Source organism: Petaurus breviceps, unplaced genomic scaffold (genome assembly GCF_028583685.1).
Source record: "Petaurus breviceps papuanus isolate PSGF00001 unplaced genomic scaffold, PetGlider_PUasm1.0 90808, whole genome shotgun sequence".
In the NCBI taxonomy this organism is placed as follows: Eukaryota; Metazoa; Chordata; class Mammalia; order Diprotodontia; family Petauridae; genus Petaurus; species Petaurus breviceps.
Window position 1 is genome coordinate 12,634,835 of NW_027187349.1, and position 20,115 is coordinate 12,654,949.

At 39.4% G+C, this 20,115-nt stretch overlaps 1 long non-coding RNA gene across 2 annotated transcripts in view; it reads right to left on the minus strand.

The window, feature by feature from the left end:
- The window catches only part of LOC138147822 (uncharacterized), a 116,377-nt gene that overhangs the window by 2,604 nt on the left and 93,658 nt on the right, over window positions 1-20,115 (minus strand). For both annotated transcript variants that reach the window (XR_011164903.1, XR_011164901.1), the window contains exon 5: window positions 5,507-5,623. This is a non-coding gene — a long non-coding RNA (uncharacterized lncRNA). The remainder of the gene's footprint in view (window positions 1-5,506; window positions 5,624-20,115) is intronic.

Genomic DNA, 20,115 nt, shown 5'->3' on the forward strand with positions numbered 1-20,115 from the left:
GAGAGAGAGAGAGAGAGAGAGAGAGAGAGAGAGAGAGAGAAGAGCCAATTCTTCTTATGGGAAAGAAGTGATATCTTAGCTGATTTCTCTGCTAGAAATTGGAAGCTCAAGAACCACCTGCCCAGGGGAGCAACCATGAGGCCAGCGAAGTGAGGCCTAGCATTGACAATGAGGCAAGACCAACTAACAGAGACTATGTGCCAAGGAAAACCATAAGGAGTAATGCAGTGACATCACCAGAAGACATCAGCAGCTGTGAAGCACCCAAGGTGTGAGTTGCACCTTCATGTGTGTGTTCTGGCCACGTAGTTTTCTTACGTAAACTCCCCTCCGTGTGTGTTCCCTAGGTGTTTTCATTATTTCCACTGACTGGGATGTGAATTTGTAGAAGAAGAAGGTGCCCAAGTTTATGGGAGAAATGTTCTATTACAAACCATGTGAAGTGTTTATCAACTCTTCAAAGGCAGGGACAATTCTTTGCTTTTCTTTGTGTCTGGGTATTTAGCATAGGGCCTGACATATAGTAAGTGCTTACTACATGTTCATTGAAGAAGCATGTTAAAGCTTACAAAATACTTTCCTCACAACAACTGAAGCAAACATCCCTCTTTTACAGATGCATAGAACTGAGTCTCTAGAGTTAAGGTTCATAACTGGGATCTGCAAATATTAGATTTTCAGGAAGTCTGTAAACAGGCTTAAAAGAAAATCTATCTTTATTTTCATTAACCTTTGGTTTTAGCTTTGTTATCCTGTATATTTTGTTTCATGCATTTTACAACATTCTGAGGTGCCACCAAACTGCCAAAGGAATCCACATACCAAAAAAGTCAATGACTCCTGTTTAGACTTTGTGTGGTTTGCCCAGTGCCTCGTTGCTTAGCAAGAGTCCAGCAGGAGATAGACCCCAGATTCTCTGATATCTGACTCCTTCAAACGCATCAAGCTGTCTCCATGCTGTGCCTTTGGGTGGCAGGACATCTGGGTTCTAGCTCTTCTACTTACTAGCTATGTAATCTGGATAAATAATTTTGGATTAAATAAATCTGGATAAACTCACCAACACTGAGTAAGTGTGTAATATGTGAAAGATAAACATGGGGTTGGGGGAAGGGAGAGGAAAGGCTTCTAAGACAAAGTGAATAAACAGCCCCTGCCTTAAAAGATTTTCCATTCTACCATGGGATACAAGATGTATATAAAGTAGGTTGTAGGTGTAGGTAGTAGGTGTCATTAAAGGCCAGGTCTGTTGTCATTCACCCCTCCTTCAGGGTTCTCCACTACCCAATAGGGGGTTGGCAGGAGGGTCTCTGAACTCTGCCATTGGCTCATCAATTATATTCCCCAAATAGCTCCCCCAGTTCCATTTAACCTCTTACTAGCAGACTAGTTTTTACAAAGGCATATTTACCTAAAGGTATAGCCAGAACCATTATTTTCCCCAATACCTAGGGACATCATTTCCCCTATAATCCTCATTCTTTGGAAGGAGAGGAGCATTAGGTTCAAAGTTTAACTCAGTTCCTACATAGCATTAGTCCCACCAAATCCTGAGTCCAAAGGCTCCCTGGCATTTTAGCCCAGCACCCTAGTTTTTCAGGTCTTCCTTTTGAGCTGCTTCCAATATTTGACCAGGAATCCTAGCATACAAGGTCACTTTGACTTGAGTTTCCTGGTCTAGATCTCCATTCCCTTCTCTTAGAACTTAAAAGGAGAAATGAAACAAGAATAAAACTTCAATCCCATTCCTCATAGCCACAAGGCCTAAAAGGAGAGGAAGGTGTCTCTTTTCCTATCCCTGCCCTCCAGCTTATATGGTGCCCTTGCTGTACGTGAATGAGGCCTTTACCCTGGATGCCACAGGAAAGAAAGACTGAAACTCTCCTAGTCTGGTCATATTAAAGATAGCCAGTTTCAGCTAGACAGCCAACAGAAAGAGACTGCTCATACCCATGTGCTAGGCCAATGCAGGATGTCTTCTTCCAGAAGCAGGACCCTGACATTTCCCACATGGGTTCTTCCATCTTATGCAATCTGAGCATGCACTAAAACCTTATTACATAAGGGATTGGAATAGGAATTGAACCTATGATTCACTGGTATAGGAAACTCTCAGGTAAGACGCAACCTCTACCAATTTATAACTTTATAGAATTGCCTAGAGTAATTAGAGGTTAAGTGATTTTTCCAGAGTCACATAGCCAATAAATATCAGAGGTAGGACTCAAACTCAGGTCTTCCTGGTTCCAAGTCCCGGTCTCTATCAATTACAGCCTGATGATAAATACCAGATAAAATCAGGAGGGATAGAGCATTAAAAATAATCCCTTGTGTGGTAGGCCTCAGTTTCTTTATTTGAAAAATAGAGAGGTTAGAACAGGTGACTTCTGAGATCCCTTGCAGTGCTGAAAAGTATGTGAAGTGTGGTCAGAGAACTAAGATCTACTGTGTATTGAACCCTCAAGGGGTCAGGGCAACAGTCATACCTGGTATTGATAGCAAATGTCAGCTTCTGCCTAAAAAAAGATAATTCCTCTAGGGCCCAGGTTCAATTGCCTCCCAAGGAAGGGTTCTTAATGGTTATGGGGGTGGGGGGCAGCCTTAAAGTGCTCCTTCCCCTGACAATATAGAGTGGTGCGCAATTGAAATTCCTGCGATTAACTGATTCCTTTTAGCATTCCATCACTTAGACGTTTGAAAAGATTATTATAATAGCAGACATTTCCTTTAGTAATTCCTCACAATGTAGTTTCAGGATTCTTTCTTTGCTCCACGTACAAGATAATCAAGCCTGAGCTTGAAAAAAAAAATTGACTCCTTGTGCAAATCCAGGGATAAAATACGGCCTTCAGAATTTCCCCGAGGCTTCCTTAAGGCCCTTAAAAAGCAGCAGAAAACTGGCCAGCCAGGGCTGCTGTCCTAAGCTTCCCCAGTAGGACCCAAGCAACTGTAGTCGTTACCTTACTGTTAATGATATTATAATTATCATTTGATAGTACTTTATCTCTTTGAACACATTCGAATCTCTAAAACTCTACTAACACAATGCCTTTTCAGTGAAGCTTCATTTGTTGGGGTCTCACAGTAAAGCCCTGAAGTGGTTGGACCTATTATCACCCATTTTACAAACAGTAGAATTTAAATGACTTGGCATAGTCTCATAACTAGTTGGTTAGCTAACCAAATAACTCATAAGAATCCAGGTCTTCTGGTGCCAGGTTTCAATTCTCTTTGATAGATTTCGTTGCCTCTCATAACAATGCAATGAAGTAGAGTGGGCCTGTTCATACCCCTGTTTTACAGAGGAGGACAATGGGATTTGATTCAAGAAGGTTCTGGTATTCAATCAATTGCCCCAGAGCCACCTCCAAAGTCTGCTTTTCTTTCTCTTCAGGGTCCAAGATATTGAAGTTCATCCCCAGGTCCTACCAAGGCAAGCTCCTCTGAGGCTTCTTCCAAGAGAATTCATTCCAGCACCTTCAAAGTGCACTCTGAGGGAGTCTAATTTATCATTGTTGTTGTTGAGGGGCAGAGGAGAAAACACACCTATGATTTATTGATACAAGGAGCTCCCAGTATGAAGATATTCCTTCCACCATTGCAGAACAGTACCATTTCTACAACCTAGAGTCTTGGCTAAGGCACTCAGGATTACACAGCCCATATGTGTCAGAGGTAGGACTTGAACCCAAGTCTTATGGACTGGGAGGCATCCCTTCTGTCTCTGAGGACATTACTGCCTCTGGGCCTTTGAGAGAGTACATTCTTACTCCCACCTCTTAGAATTCCTCCTTTCCTTCAAGGTTAGGTTTGTGACACTTTCTACCTGGAGTCTTGCCAGGTCCCTCCAAATGTTATCACTCCGTTCCCATTATCTACATATGTATGCATGTATATGCAGGTCTACACATGCAGGCATGTGCATATATGTGTATGCGCATTTGGGCATGTGTATATAGGAACCAGCCATAGTATATGTGCATGTCTGTATGTGCATGTGCACACATGCATCCACTAGAACACGTGTACATGTGTGTCCCTCTATGGGTATATTGTCTCCCTGGGCTAAATTTAAAGTTTCTCAATGTAAAGGATTAGTTCACTTCTCTCTTTGTATCTCTGGCACCTAGCACCATGCTTAGCCCATAGTAAGCACCTAATAAATGCTTGTTAATTCATTAATACATTATATTTGGGGCTGCAAGGTGGCGCAGTGAATAGATCACCAGCCCTGGAGTCAGGAAGACCTGAGTTCAAATGTGACCTCAGACACTTACACTTACTAGTCATGTGACCTTGGGCAAGTCACTTAACCCCAATTGCCCTGCCCTCCCCCCTCCAAAAAAAATTTTAAAAAATACATTATATTTGTACATAATATCACAAAATATGCAACATAATTACTAACTTTCTTTGCTCCTCAGGAAGGTATTTTGATTGACCATCTTGGTGGCCAGCTCAGTTTCTTTCTCAAAAATAACTTCTACTTCTTACAGGTGACCTGGTGGGTAATCTCTCTGCCCAGATTTATTGTTCTTCTTACTTCAGTCTGCATCAGTTCATATAAATCTCTCCATGCTTCACTGTATTGTATGTTATCATTTCACACTGCACAGTAATTGTATTGCATACTACATGTTCCATTGCATTTATACATTGATACACAATATGTTGACCCATTCTCCAATTCTCCATCCACTTTGTTTCCAATTCTTAACAATTATAAAAAGTGTCACTATAAATATTTTGGATTTTATGAGGATTTTTATCTTACTGATGGCTTCTTTGGGGTGTAAGCCCAATAATAAAATCTCTGTTTCAAAGGGTATGGACATTTTAGTCTCTTTATTTGCATAATTCCAAATTGCTTTCCAAAATGGTTGCACCATATAACAGTTCTACCAACAATATATTAGTGTGTCTATATTCCCTCACCCCCTCCAACAATGACTCCTGCCATTTTTTTATCATCTTTGCCAATTTGCAAGGTGTGAGGAGAGCCCTCAGGGTTGTTTTGGTTTGTATTTCTCTTATTATTACTGATTTGAAGTTTTTTTAATGTGGTAATAAATACTTTGAAATTCTTCTTTTAAGAGCTCTTTGTTCAGATCTCTTGACCATTTATCTAAATTGGGGAATGGCTATTTTATGTGTGTATGTGTACACACATACATATAAAAATACATACATATATACACACATATATAATTGTATATATACATACATACACATATGTACACAGATACATGCATATATGTGTAAAGAGAGAGCTAAAGATAGAGATAGATTTGCTTTAATTAAACTATTATTTTTGGCGTTTAACTTAATGCTTCAAACTCTTACCAGAGAAATTTAAAACAATTTTTTTTCCATTCAATCACTTCCCTTCTTATCCTATATGCATTAATGATGTCTGTGTAGTAACTTTTCAGTTTCAAATAAAGTTTTCTCTTTTACCTTTTATAATTGCCTCTATCTCTTCTTTGGCCAAGAATATTTCTCTTACCTATAGCTGTGAGAGGTGCATGTTCTGTAAAAAGTTATACTCTTATGAGGAAATCCATGAACCAGAATGGAGCATATCATCCAATCAAACAAGCAGTTATACGGTATGTACTAGGCCCTGGGGATAAAAAGAAGAAAAAAATGAAACAATCCTACTTTTTAGGAGCTTATATTCTATGAAATATAGTGGAAAACATTTGGTTGGGGATCAGAGCCTGCAACAGCATGGTGGTGGGAGTATACTATATGGCACTTGGCCAAAAGGAGTAAATTTAATGTCAACTTTGGAGGCCCCAGCAGAGCATGGCAGAGGTCTGTTCTTGCACCTATGGTGTTTAACATTTAGAACCAAAGACTTAGGTAAAGGCACAGTGGTGTCCTTATAAAATTTTTAGGTGACATGACGTTGAAAGACAGCTAACACTCTGGATAGCTGTCAACATCTAAAACAGTCTTAAAAGTTTAAGATGCTAATAAGATGATACATAAATCCTTATACCTGGGTTCAAAAAAACCAAGTTCATATATAATTGAATATTGAAATAAGGCCTAAGTTAAAATCCTGGCTCTCCCAATTTATGGTTTGTACCCTGGAGTAAAAACATTGTTATGTTTCAGTTTCTTTAATTGTAAAAATAAATGAGGTTGAACTTCCATGATCTTTAAGATTCCTTCCAGATTTAAATTATATATATATATATATATATATATATATATATATATATACACGTATATATGTGTGTGTGTATGTATATAAATTATATTTATTTATACTTTATAATTATATATATAAATTAAATAAATATTTTTTAAAAGCTGACAAAAATAATAGCTAAAATTTATATAGGTTTTAAAGTTTTCGAAGTGCTCCACAAATGTTAACCTCAATCTATCCTCAAAACAACGCTGGGAGGTAAGGACTGTTATCCTCATTTTGCAGATGAGGAAACTAAGGGAGACAGAAGTTAAATGACTTAGCCAGAGTCACACAACTAACAAGTGCCTGCAGCCAATTTGAACTCAGAATCCTGACTCTAGGTTCATCTATCATACCACCTTTTGTTGTCATCATTGTGGCTATTTGGTTGTTTTCCAGTTGTGTCCTACTCTCCATGACCCCATTTGGGGTTTTCTTGGCAAAGATACTGGAGTGGTTTGCCAGCTTCTCCAGCTCATTTTACAGAGGAGGAAACTGAAGGAGACAGACGTTAAGTGACTTACCCAGGGTCATGCAGCTAGTAAGTAAGGCCAGATTTGAACTCTTAGCTACCTCTAATACAAACTTGGGCTACATTAAAAGAAGAATTCCAGAAATAAGAAGTGATAGTTCCTCTGTACTCTTGAGGATGTCCAGTGGTAAACATTCAGAATGTTGAAGGACCTCAAGTCTGTGCCATATGAAGATAAGCTGAAGAAACTAGGGATGCTTAGCCTAGAGAAGAAAAGATTGTGAGGCAGGGAGGACATGATAGCTATCTTCAAGTATTTAAAAGGATGTTAGTTTTTCCTAACAACTAGAATTGTCCATAAAGTGGAGTAGCCTCTAATAGGAAGTAATGGGTTCCTTCCTACTGTAGATCTTTTTTTTTTTAGGGAAGAAAGTAAGGCAATTGGGGTCAAGTGACTCGCCCAAGGTCACATAGCTAGTAAGTGTCAAGTGTCTGAGGCTGGACTTGAATTTAGGTCCTCCTGACTCCAGGGCCAGTGCTCTATTCACTATGCCACCTACCTGCCCTGCCTGTTCTAGATCTCAAAGCGAAAGCAAGGTAACAACTTGTCCTCAGTAAGTTTAAGTCACCAAGACCAGGTATACAATGTCCCACAGTACTGAAAGAACTAATAGATGTGATTAATTAATTGTTATTAGTGAACTTTAATAATTGTGAGTAAGTAATAGTAGAGGTGTGGCATCTAGATGGCACAGTGGATAGAGTGTTGGGCCTGGAGTTAGGAAGACTTGAATTCTAATCCAGCCTTGGACATGTATTAGCTGTGTGACTCTGGACAAGTCACTTAACCCTGTTTGCCTCAGTTTCTTCATCTGTAAACTGAGTTGGAGAAGGAAATGGCAAACCATGCTAGTATCTTTGCCAAAGAAACCCTGAATAGGGTTCCAAGGAGTTGGACACAACTAAAATAACAACAGCAATGACAAATAACAGGCTATAGGGGACCCAACCCATGAGTGTGAATGAAAGTTAAAGGAATAGCCCTAGAGAGGATGCTTCATATTAAACAAACAAACAAAAATTAACTTTCATCCTCAATCATATAACATCCAAAATTTCAGGGCATGCCCAGTAAAATTTTTCATGGACTAGTATGCCATGGCATACTCTTTGAGAACCACTGCTGTGGCCTGTTAAGCTCTTTTTTAGATACTGGATTTATTATCCATAGTGCTAGCTATCCTTCTAAGATTTGTATCATATTTGATCAACATGCCTTTATCCAAGTCATTTGCAAAAAATGTTAACGAGTACAGGTGCTTTGTTTTTTCTTTCTCATGGTTCCTCCCATTTGTTCTAATTCTTCTGTACAACATGAGTAATGTGAAAATATGTTTAATGAGAATGTATATGTAGAGCCTATATCAGATTGCATGACCTCTGGGGGAGGGGGAAAGGGAAGGAAGTGGAGAAAAATTAAAACTTTATGGAAGTGAATGTTGAAAACTAAAATATAAATAAATAAATATTTTTTAAAAAACCGAGTATAGGTACAAGTAGAATTGCCTGGGGTATTCCATTGAAGACCCCCTTTCAAGTGGGCATTTAAAACACTGGCAGCCATATTTTGAGTATGGTCATCCAAGTACTTTGGAATTCATTAAATTGTATTATCATCAACATTTTTCTGTCTTCTCTACAAGAACAGAATGAAACACTTTATTAAAAGATTTGCTAAAACCTAGGTAAACTCTATCTAGGGCATTTCCCTCATTTGTCATCTTAGGGCCAATATTAATCCTAGGATCTGTACATATTTTCTGTCTGTCGGCATCATATATCGAAGTTTGGAAGCTTCTTGAAGGAGAGGTCCAAGTCTATATACAGTATCTTCTATGGCACTATTCAGAGACAAGTGCTACAGGAAGTATATTTTCATTGGATGCCTCACAATGGCACTGCTTTCTATCAGTTCAGGATTCTCTTTGCCCAGGTGACCAAGATCTCCATGAAGAGGTGGCCAACCAGAGCCAAAGAGCATGACTCTCTTGTAACATTTAATTTTAATTTAGACTTTAGGCTTCTATGCAGAACTTATAAGATGGGTAGAGAAACTTCATCATACTTTTCTGATCAAATAAAAGGGCAAGTTAAAAAAAATTAATTTCAATACTCAAGTTCCTACTTTGACATTTTCTGGTCACTGCATAAGTTACCCAAGAGGGAGAGTAGCTCTGAGATTAAAAGGAGCTACTTTTAATTGGGCTAATGACAAGTAGATGCATCCTGGGAGGCTGATAAAGTGCCACAAGAATCAATAAAGTACAGGAAACCAGGCTTTGAATAGCTTAATATAGATAAGCAGGAAAAGTTCATTTCCCCCCCTAGCAAGAAAGTAATTTATAGTCTAACAGACCTGAATGTTAATCCAAATAAGATCCCACTATGGCCTCCTATTACAGGGCTAACTATGCATCATAGTAGGCTGATAGGTTGTTTTACAAGTTCTTTAATCATGCTGTTGGCAAGAAACAAATTAGAAACTCTGTTCCATGGACCAGTTCCCCATTTCACTGACTTACATGTAAAGTATTTCTTAGTGGCATCAGTGATTTCAAAAGTGGGTGTTTTCCTGAATGCTAAGATGCTTAATAATATTCTACCTTTGAGTGAAACCACGGCCCGCCCTACCCCAGGCTATCCACCTTCAATTAAATAGAGTCAATCCAAACTAAGCAGTATCATGTAACTCTTCAAATTGACTACGGAAACAGTTTCCCAATGATGTAACACTGCCATAAATCTCACAGCAGGTGACCTGAAACTGTTTTCATTTCAGATTAGTAGAGCTCCAGTTTTCCAGCCCCTCCAGCATATACCACTGCATCCCACATCTCTCTCTCATGACCACAACGAGATCATCAGGACTTCTCCTCACTATGTCAACACCATCCAAGCTTCTCACGTTGCTCCCTCTCCCTTGAAGGCCAGGTGATCTCCAAGTCATAATCTCCAAGCCTGGAGGGATTCACGAGCACTGGGATTCTAGGAAATTTTAAGATTCTACAATGACATATGCAAAGGGCATTAGGGGTCAGATAGTCCAACTCCCTCATTGAATAGGTGAGGAAGCTGGTAGATAAAATGATTAATTCAAAATGACATTGGTGGTACATGACAGAGCCAGAATTCAAACCCAGGTACAAAGACTGGAAATGCAGCATTCTTTCCTTTGTATCACCTAGGTTTTTTGATGGTAGAGGCAGCTAGCTTCATGGGTTGCTAGCTGGCACAGTGGATAGAGGATTGGGCATGGAGCCAGGAAGATGAGTTCAAATCAGATCTCAGACACTTACACTTACTAGTTGTGTGATCCTGGGCAAATCACTTAAACTTGTTTGCCTCAGTTTCCTAATCTATAAAATGAGCTGGAGAAGAAAATTGTAAACCACTCCAGTTTCTTTGCCAAGAAAACTGAAAATGTGGTCACAAAGAGTCAGACATGACTGAAATGACTGAACCACAACAGAAGAGAAAACTATGAGCTAATCTCTTCTACCTCCTAGGCTTTTGACCTATAGGCTATATGCCTTCCTTCTTCCATTTCCTCCTTCTTTAAACTTCCTTCTTTCCAGCTTTTGTTCACTGTGATGCTAAGAAAGGACCAGAGCAACCAAAATAAAGTTATTTCCTTTTTTAAAAGCACCACATGAAACAGGTTTAACTGGATAGATTTTTTAGTGGTCTCAAATATTTAGGGCTGGAAAGAACCAAAGAATTCATCTAGTCCAGCCTTCTGATTTTACCGAAGAACCCGTAATTCAGAGACTTGTCTAAGGTCATATACTTAATAACTGCAGATATAAGGTTTGAACCCAGGTCCTCTGAATCTAAATTCCACCTGCTTTTTACTTCACCACAATTTTAATAAACTTTAAAAGTCAAAATTACATGGGTGTTACAGGATTTGGTATATGAGGCAGCGAGGTAGCAAAGAGGATGGAGTGCCAGATTGGAGTCAGAAAGACCAGAGATGAAATCCTGTGTTAGACACTTAACTGGTTGTGTGACCATGGGCAAGCCACTTAACCTCTCTGGCCTCAGTTTCCTCATTTGAAAAGTGGGGGGTGACAATAGTACCTACCTCAAAGAGTTGTTGTGATATCCAAATGAGGTAATACTTGTAAAGGGCTTTGCAAACCTTAGAGCACTCTCTTAGTGATAGCTATCATCATCATTAATTTTTAAAGGGAGCTATTTTCTTAGCCATATTTTAATGGCCTACCTTTCCTGTTTCAGATATCTGCTCTTCTCTCAAGCCAGCAGGTAACATATGCTCTCTGGACTTCTCATGAAAATTCATAAATGAGAAACAAGAATGGAAATCAAGAAGGAGCTCAAAATGGAGCATATAAACAAAGAGGTTTCTCCACCTAAGTAATGATTTCTTATTCTAGTTGAAGTGTCTTTTAAATACTGGTAACAATAGCACACCAGGATGTAGATGTAGGCCTATAAGCTCTGCTTCCTGGCTACAGTAATGTACAATAAAATGGCTCGAGAAAAACTCCCAAGACACCACACCCCTGTCAAAGCTCTCTTGACTTGTTCTTCAAGAAAGGTAATATGGCTTTGTTGCTCTGCTAAGTGCCTTACCCAGGGTCATTCAGCTAGTAAGAATTTGAGGCAGTATTAGAAATAAGGTTTTCCAAAGTCCAAGTCTAATGTTCAGGCCGCTAAACTGGATTCATTTGTCTTTTTGCAACTCAAGATGATGCAGAGAGGGCTAGTTAGATACACTGGTATTTCAAAGGCCTTTGTGACATATACTACTGATTTTGTCTGAGAAGGACCCTTTCAATAGGCTTAGAGAAGGTATGTGTGGTAAGAATAATAAACACAAGGATACCTGATATCTAGGATAGGATAGTTGTTTTTACCTAAAAAAAAAAAAAGGAAGGTGTGTCCTAGGGACTTCTTTGGTCCAGGAGACTAGGACTCTAACCGTTGATACAGTTTCCTTGATGCTTAAAGTCTTACCACATAAGCCTAAATGGAGCTAATTTTCCCCTTAAAGGCAGAGATGTTGTCTCAAAGACTTGGCTGGTCCATGGGATCAGAGCTTGAAGCCCATGAGGAATCAGTGACCCTTAGTTTTAATAATTGCTGTGAGAATAAACAGACCTTATAATCTAATACTTTCTGACCAGATATATTTTTCTAAAGAAGACAGGGGAGGGAGGGGTGCTATATCTATTTGAACCAGTCTGTGTCTTTGTTGAGTATCTTTTCAATGCCCTTATAGTACCTTTCTCCAACTTTCATTCACCTTGGAGGTCCAGGCCCCCCCAGAAGGTGGATGTTACTGCTGTCAGGGTTTGAAGAGTAACCCTGAAGGCAGAGTTTTTAGTAATAGAGCTCATGAATCTCCAATAATATCCCCTTGTTGATCAGTCATACTTAATTCACTTTTAGAAAGGGTATTTACCGGACAGGTAGTAAGAATGGCTGGTACCAAAAAAACCTCTCCTAAACCTGGGGTCAGAGCTTAAATCCAGCCTCAGACACTCACTAGTTAAATGACCCTGGGGAAGTCACTTAACTCTGTTTATCTCAGTTTCCTCATCTGTAAAATGAGCTAGAGAAGAAAACTGCTTCAGTATCCTTGCCAAGAAAACCCCAAATAATGTTGCAAAGAATCAGACATGAGTGGGGTATACTCTCTGCACCCTTTGTGAAGACTCCTCAGAATGAGGAGATGGGAGAAAGTCTATCTCGAAACCAGAGACAGACTTTTGTAAGACTGGACAGAACTGAGTCCTGGGTTTCCTAAGAAATTATACAACCTAGGACCCTTCCCCTCTTCCCTTGCTGTCAATCAGCCATAAGCCCTTCAGGAATTTTAGGAATCTCTGAGAGCCCTTCCCCCTTCTTCACTTTGGCATTTGCCAAATAAGGATAGGTACATTTGGATTGGCTATCCCCTATTTCCTTGTTCTTTGTAAGCCCACCTCCCAGCCAATGGGAGAAGGGACAATGGTGGTAGGGGGCTTGACTGTGTTAAGGTACCGTGTTTCCCGATAATAAGACACTGTCTTATTATTTTTTTGGGACAGAAAAACACCAGAGGGCTTATTTTCAGGGGAGGGCTTATTTTAATGAACATTGACAGCAATTTTAATAAACAGGTAAATGTGAACAAAAAAATGTACCTTTATTCAATAAGCAAATCACTGGGGAAGAACAGGATGACACGCTCACTGCTGCAGCTCTGATTGGATGCAGCTCGGAGAGCAGCGTGTGTTTGGGGGGGGGGGAGCAGTACATACAGAGGGTACCATAATGTAGCGTGTAGCGCAGGGGATCACCTTCACTACTGTAGCAATCTCAATAGGGCTTATTTTCGGGGGAGGGCTTATTTTAGAGGAATCTTACACAGTAAGGGGAGGGCTTATTTTCTGGATGGGTCTTTGGGTCTTATTATTGGGGAAACACAGTATAAATTCTTGTTCCATCTTATGTAACATGCCTCATTCCACTGGTTCATACTGGTGGAAGGAATGCCCTCTTCTCATCAGAATTGAATAAAACTTCCTGTTCTTGCCTCAAGACACCTCTGACTTCAAAATTTTGGGGAATAAGGGATTTTTGGGGTCCCTGTACCCCACACAGGCATGACTAAAATGACTGAACAACAAACCTAGGGTGCCCTCTTGCACGTATACATATAACCAAGCAAAGGTTGGGCTTCTGGCACTTTAGGCCAAATGGCAAATTTACTGCTCCTGGTTACTAGGAAGCATTTTTTCAGTTCGTAAGCAGGATTCTTCTCTGGCATAAGGTATCATATATTCCTTGGAGCTACTAACTCCTTGGACACCTTGCCTACTACTGATCCTTTCAGTCCAGTGAGTGACATGGTGAATGGATGGATGTGTTGGAGGAGCATAATACTCTATTTGGTCTCGCTCTCCTCCCTCCCATCTCTTTACAGGTGTAAGGACCTGCCGCATCAAGTTGTACCTGAGCCTCTAGTCCTCCAACACTTGGCTGGCCTCCTGCTGTACTGAGTTCATTACTGGAAAAACTGCTCTTTCTATACAAGAAGTATAGCTTCATTTTCTTAACCAGTAACAAGAGATTCCTGTATGGTATCATCTGCCCTTCATCCAATGGCCAAAAGTACTCATTTCCTTTTAAAATATTTAGGGGCTGCCAAATATTGGGGGAAGAGAGGGGAGGAGAGGTACTGCCAAATATTGCAGTACCATTAGAGGAAAATCCCTTAGTGCATAGCTTTCTCTGTTGATTTACTAATTAATTGGGGGTGAACCACCAGACTGTACTGAGTCTATCTGACCTGAAACACAAGGCTATATATGCTAACTTCAGGCAGCTCCAATATTAGTCTTTCTTCATTCCCATCCCTTGAAGACAGTATAATTCTGAAGGATCTCTTTTGCTTCCATTAGTATGTAAGTACTTGATCAAAATTTAGCCCCAATTGTGTTTACCTCTCAATTACATTTACCTTTTTCTAGGTTTCTCTTTTCTCCTCTGTCTAAATTTCAGTAATTCAACTCAGCTCTAGCCTTTTCATCAGAATACTTCCAAGTCATCTATTTTATGAAATACCCATTAAATAATAATAACAATAAATGGAGGGAAATTCCAAAAGGTCTCCTCTTTTTCCAATTTCCCCTTCCAGTGTTTGTCTCAACAGGTATTGCTGTACTATAACAGATACTGTTAATATTTCTCACTTCTTTTATCTAAATCCTTTCTGCCTTCTGATTTTGCTTCATACATAAAGAAACTCTAGGTCTTTCATAAAGGCTTATATTATGTGAGAGAGGGGGAATGGAGGAAGCCAGAGGCTAGTTGGAAATACACGAAATTTAAATTTGAGCAGACTTAAACCTCTGTCCAAATGTTAGAAATTTTTTTTAACTAAGAACACTGACTTTGTATAATTATTTTGACAACTTTTTGTCTTATATAAACTCCTACAAAATAGCAGAGAAAAGATTTTATGAGACTTAGGGCCCAGGACTAAAAGTGATCTAATTGTTATAAAGGGGAGTAGCTAATTAAATCTTCAGAGTGGAGGGGAAAAGGAAGGAAAGGGAAATAATATCACACCCTAAACCAACCCCCAGGGAGGAGACAGACAAGGCATGAAAAGGATTCTGCTCTTCCACTTTTCAAAAAAGAGGAAGGAGAATAAATGATTGAATACTGGTCAGGCAACTCCTCCCTCCACAACAACACCACCAGTGTTACATATGTGTGTGTATGTGTATGTGTATTATTTGTGTCCCCAACAGCAAATCTACTTACAGTAAAGTTCAAACTAACTAAATTAAATCATTCTAGCTCAATGGAAACAGCTCATATCTTTTAGATGGTAAAATTACCTGGTTTATTCTGGAACTAATATAATATATAAGCAAAGTGGGATAGAGACACAGAAAAAATATTATGTTTAATGAAAAAAAATTAGCATAAAGTGAAGGGATATAATTAACTGCTCTCATACTATTCCTGTTCAGTTGAGTGGAAAATACACATGCACAATTTATACTTATCAGAAATTTCTGAAAATAAGGTGTTTATTTCTGAAACAGTTCATTATTTCTGAAACAAGGTGTCCTATGAAGTTAAATAATCCACTAAAATAATTCACTATCTCTTCCTGCTTTGCTAAGAAGGTAACTCCACAATCTAAGAAATCAGAAGTGGTCATAGAATCATAGATATAAAGCTGGAAAAGATCTGGGAGGTTGTGTTATTTACCTCCATCTTACAGGTGAAGAAAAATGAGTTCCCCACCCCCCCAAAAAAGTGACTTGCCCATGTTCACACAGTCAATAAAAGAGTTGGAGTCTGCATTCTGTCATTTGCTAGCTATGTGACTTTGAGCAAGTCACTTAATTTTTTTTAAACTAATTTATTCATCTGTAAAATCTTACTTATTCTCCCTGACTCACAGAGTTGTTGTGAATAAAGCTCTTTTCAAAGTAACAATGACTGATATAACAACACAATACACTGTTCAGCCCAGGGAGACTGGAATGCTTGTCCTCATCTTTGTCATTAAGGATTCCTCTCAGCTCTGGACTCCTGCATGCATGAGTGGATGGAATTCAGACCCACGAGAATACAACTCCTCAAGAGAACTGGTAAATTCTTCCCTCAAACCTCTGACTCTTTTCATCCCCACCCTATATCTCCAGGGGAAAAAATCACTTTAAGCTAAGCTTCGTGTGAAGTGTCTCCCCAGAGTAGAAAACAGAAAAATACTCAATGTACAATATAAGTTAGATATGGAGAACACTTATTTATTTCCTCTACTCAAAAGAAAAGCCAACCACAAGAAACTCACAAGTGCATATTGACAAAAAATAGAAACAAACAATGGCAACAAGACAACCATTCTTATACTTTCCCGGGAGATAGAGTCTCAAACGTCAGAACATGAAGCAATTAGTGAGAATGCCGAATAAGCATTTTATGTTTCACCTTGGCTCTGCACTGTATAAACAATTCTTACCAGATTCCCATCTTCTGGCCAGTCAGAGCAGAAATTGGATACATCCTACTGCCAGTTAATATCCTCCAAGAGTTGTAGGACACTCTGCGGCTAGTCAGACTGAAGGAACTATGATACCTTAAACTCATAAGGTTGTCTTCAAGTCTAGCAATGTCAATCTTAGAATTGCTGTTCAGCCATTTTTACTCAAGATGATAGAGTTAAGGAAAGAAACAAAACAGAAAAAGCAATCAAAGACCTAAGCTCAGGCTTCCCTGGACAGAGCATATACATTATATTCCTGGTGTTTATTGTAGCCATGATGCTGGCATTGAGGAAAGGCATGAGTGTCCTTCTCCACCTATTCAGGACAAATTTAGGAGATTCTTGATACGTATGTGTAGCAGCAAGCACCCCAAGCGTCCTCAGGGTTTGCAGCTACCACAGGTTCTTGGATCTGCTTTGTTAAAGGAAAGCAACTCAAAATGGGTTAACAGGCTTACTTTAATCAGTCAGACATATATCATTTACCTTGTTCAGGAGAAAAGGTCAGCACCCTGAACCTCAAAGTATACAGGCATAATTATCAAGACAGAAACATCAAGTAGACAGATTTCCAAACTGTCCAACCATTACATCCATACCCAGTCAACATCTGGGTTTCCACATTCTGGGTTTTTCAAAGCCGGGGGACTCTCAACAACGGCTTCCCAGAATTCAGATCAAATCACAGAACACTTCTCAAAGTGAGTCCCAAAACAAAGCTACACTTCAGGGCTTATATAGCCTTCTCCTGGCTCAGAGAATGTAACAACCTTATTGACTCACTGGCCAATCAAGAAGTATCTACTGAAAAACAAGCCTCCCCCACCCCAGGCTTCAGGTGCACATTAGCCTAGGGGCAGAGAAGATCTTTAAAATTTACATTCTTATTACAGTATGGAAGATGGGGAGAGAAACAGAGATCATAGTTGTTCCCTTTCTAAGGTCCGCTGAGTCAGTTGTTGTTCAGTCATTTCCAACCCTTTATGACCCCATTTGGGGTTTTCTTGGCAGAGATACTGGACTGTTTTGCCATTTCCTTCTTCAGTTCATTTTACAGATGAGGAAACTGAGTCAAACAGGATTAAGTGACTTGCCCAGAGTCATGCAGCTAGGAAGTGGTTGGGACTGGATTTGAAGTCATGTCTACCTGACTCCAGTCCCAATGCTCTATCCATTGCATGACCTAACTGACCACTGAATTAGTAGCTCTTCCTAATTAGTGTCCACTCAGAGGATATCTCCATCATCTATGTACCAAGCCCTTTCATTATTGAGCTATACTGTTACCAAAGACATTTAGAACTTGCTCCAGGGATGGACACCTTTGATTCCATATCCACACATGATCTAGGAGGAGCAATCCCTGACAAAGTAACATTTATGGGGTACTTTAAGATTTGGAAAATGATTCCCACATATTATTTATTGCATTTGAATCTCACCACAATCTGGTGGCTAGTAGACAATGCCCCTATTAATAGAGGAGGAAGCTAAGGGTGAGAGGGGTGAACTGAAGTGACTCACCAAAGATAGTATTAGCAATAATAATAGTTAACATTGGGGATGGCTAGGTGGTACAGTGAATAGAGCACCAGCCCTGGAGTTAGGAGGACTTGAGTTCAAATCTGACTTCAGATACTTAACACAAAAAAACTAGCCGTGTGACCTTGGGCAAGTCACAACCCCAATTGCCCTCCAAAAAGCAAAAAAATTATATAGTTAACATTTATATGGCATTTTAAGGTTTGCAAAATATTTTACGTTTGTTATCTCATTTGTTATTCACTACACCCTGTGAGGTTGATACTGACATTATCTTCATTGTATAGATGAGGAAACAGATTGAGAGAAATTCAATGACTTGCCCTGGATCACAAAGCTAATGCCCCATGAAGTGGGATTCAAGCTCAGATCTTCCTGATTCCAAGGTCATGGATCTATATCATACAACCTAACTGCTTCAAGATCACACAGTTGCAATGACAAGAGCTCAGGTTTGAACTCAGGCTCACCATTATTGATCAATGTTTAACTATCTGTTCACTGGGGTAGAGGAAAGGGAGAAAAACTGTACATGTCATAATTTTAAGTTTATCTGCATTATTAACTTTTTCTCCAATATTTTATTAAGTCTAGACAATCAACAAAATAATAAAGTAAGTCCTAATCTGTAGCATTTGCCTGTTTCTGAGGTGAAAATGTTCACACTGAAAATTAAACAATCAACTCTCTCAAGCCTGTTCAAGCTAGTTCCGGAATACTCCTGAACTCAAGTCTTTGGCCTCCAAGTCTGGTGCTCCTTTCACTATATGACATCACCAAGTCACACTAAAAATGGTGAATGACACAATTCATCTCAACCTCTACCATCTCCCTCAAAGTCATTCAGGTGGTATCACCAAACCACTGACCTGCCAACACAGGAAATGTTCACTCTTTAAATGATCACTTCCCTCTGCTCCTGACGCAGTACACCTGACACTTTAACATGCATGATATGTCCTGGATCTATCTTTGTCCTTTAGTCAATGTCTTATTGTCATCTTTTGTTTGTACCATCACAACTTGCTCCTTTCTATGTCCCAGTATCCAACAGGACACTAGCTGGGCTAATTATTGGACCAAAGACGATATTAGCTTCTGTTCCAGAGATAATCTCTCCAAATCATCAGGGAAAAATGCTAACAATTTCCCAAGCGGAAAGCCCCAGGAACAGCACACACACACACACACACACACACACACACACACACACACACCTTATAGACTGAGTTGCAAAGGCTTTTCTAAAAGTTGAGAAGGAACCCATAGAGTGACCTGAGGCACTCCTTACTGGAACATTATGATCAGCTTGGATGATGAATTACAGGGCCCTAATTGCAGTAAATGGTGTTTACACTGTGTCTTTATTTTGGTTAAATTAGTCTTATTTTCCCTTGGCAGTCTACTTGCAATCAACTGTTTATGACTTTTAACAAATAGTTGCTGAAAAAAGAAAGATTATGCTAGGCACCCACATTATGAGGAAAATGCCCATTTGATCCAAGCTTTTAATCTTCAAGTAATTCTACCTGTGAGGATCTTTCCAAAATGATTTTCATGTTGGTAGCAGCTACTATTGTTTTTCTCCTTTAGATTTTGGTAGAAATTGTGGCAACTGGTATGTTGCATCAATCAACCAATTAGCAAGCATTTATTAAAGACCTCCTCTATGTAGGTACTATGACAGAAACTGGGATACAAAGACAGAAATGAAATAATACCTACTCCCTGGGAGTTTACATTCTAACATTACAGAAACATTCCCAGTATTCAAGTACAGTTGAGATGTGTGTACCTTTGAAGCATATAAGAGAGGCAGGAGTCATTGATTTGTCAAATGGCAAAAGGAAAAAAAGGGGTGGGCAGCTAGGTGGCACAGTGGCTAGAGTCAGGAAGACCTGAATTCAAATCTGATCTCAGACAGTGCTATGTGATCCTGGGCAAGTCACTCAATCCCATTTGCATCAATTTCTTAATCTGTAAAATGAGCTGGAGAAGAGAAATGGTGAACCATTCTAGTATCTTCACCAAGAAAACTCCAAGTTGGGTCATGAAGAGTTAGTTGGACATGGATGAAATGATGAAACAATAGCAACAAAAGAAAAAAAATTGTTATATTCACAGAATCATACATTTTAGAATGGGAAGGGATCACAGAAGCCATCTGGTCTAGCACAAACTGAAAAAGAATCCCCACCGCAACATTCCAGATGTTGTGGACTCTTGGAAGTCTGAGATCCAGAGTCTAGTAGATGGGCAGTCTGTCCCACTATCCCCCCAGGTAATTCATCACAGTTTGGAATGGCTCTAATTATTAGGAAG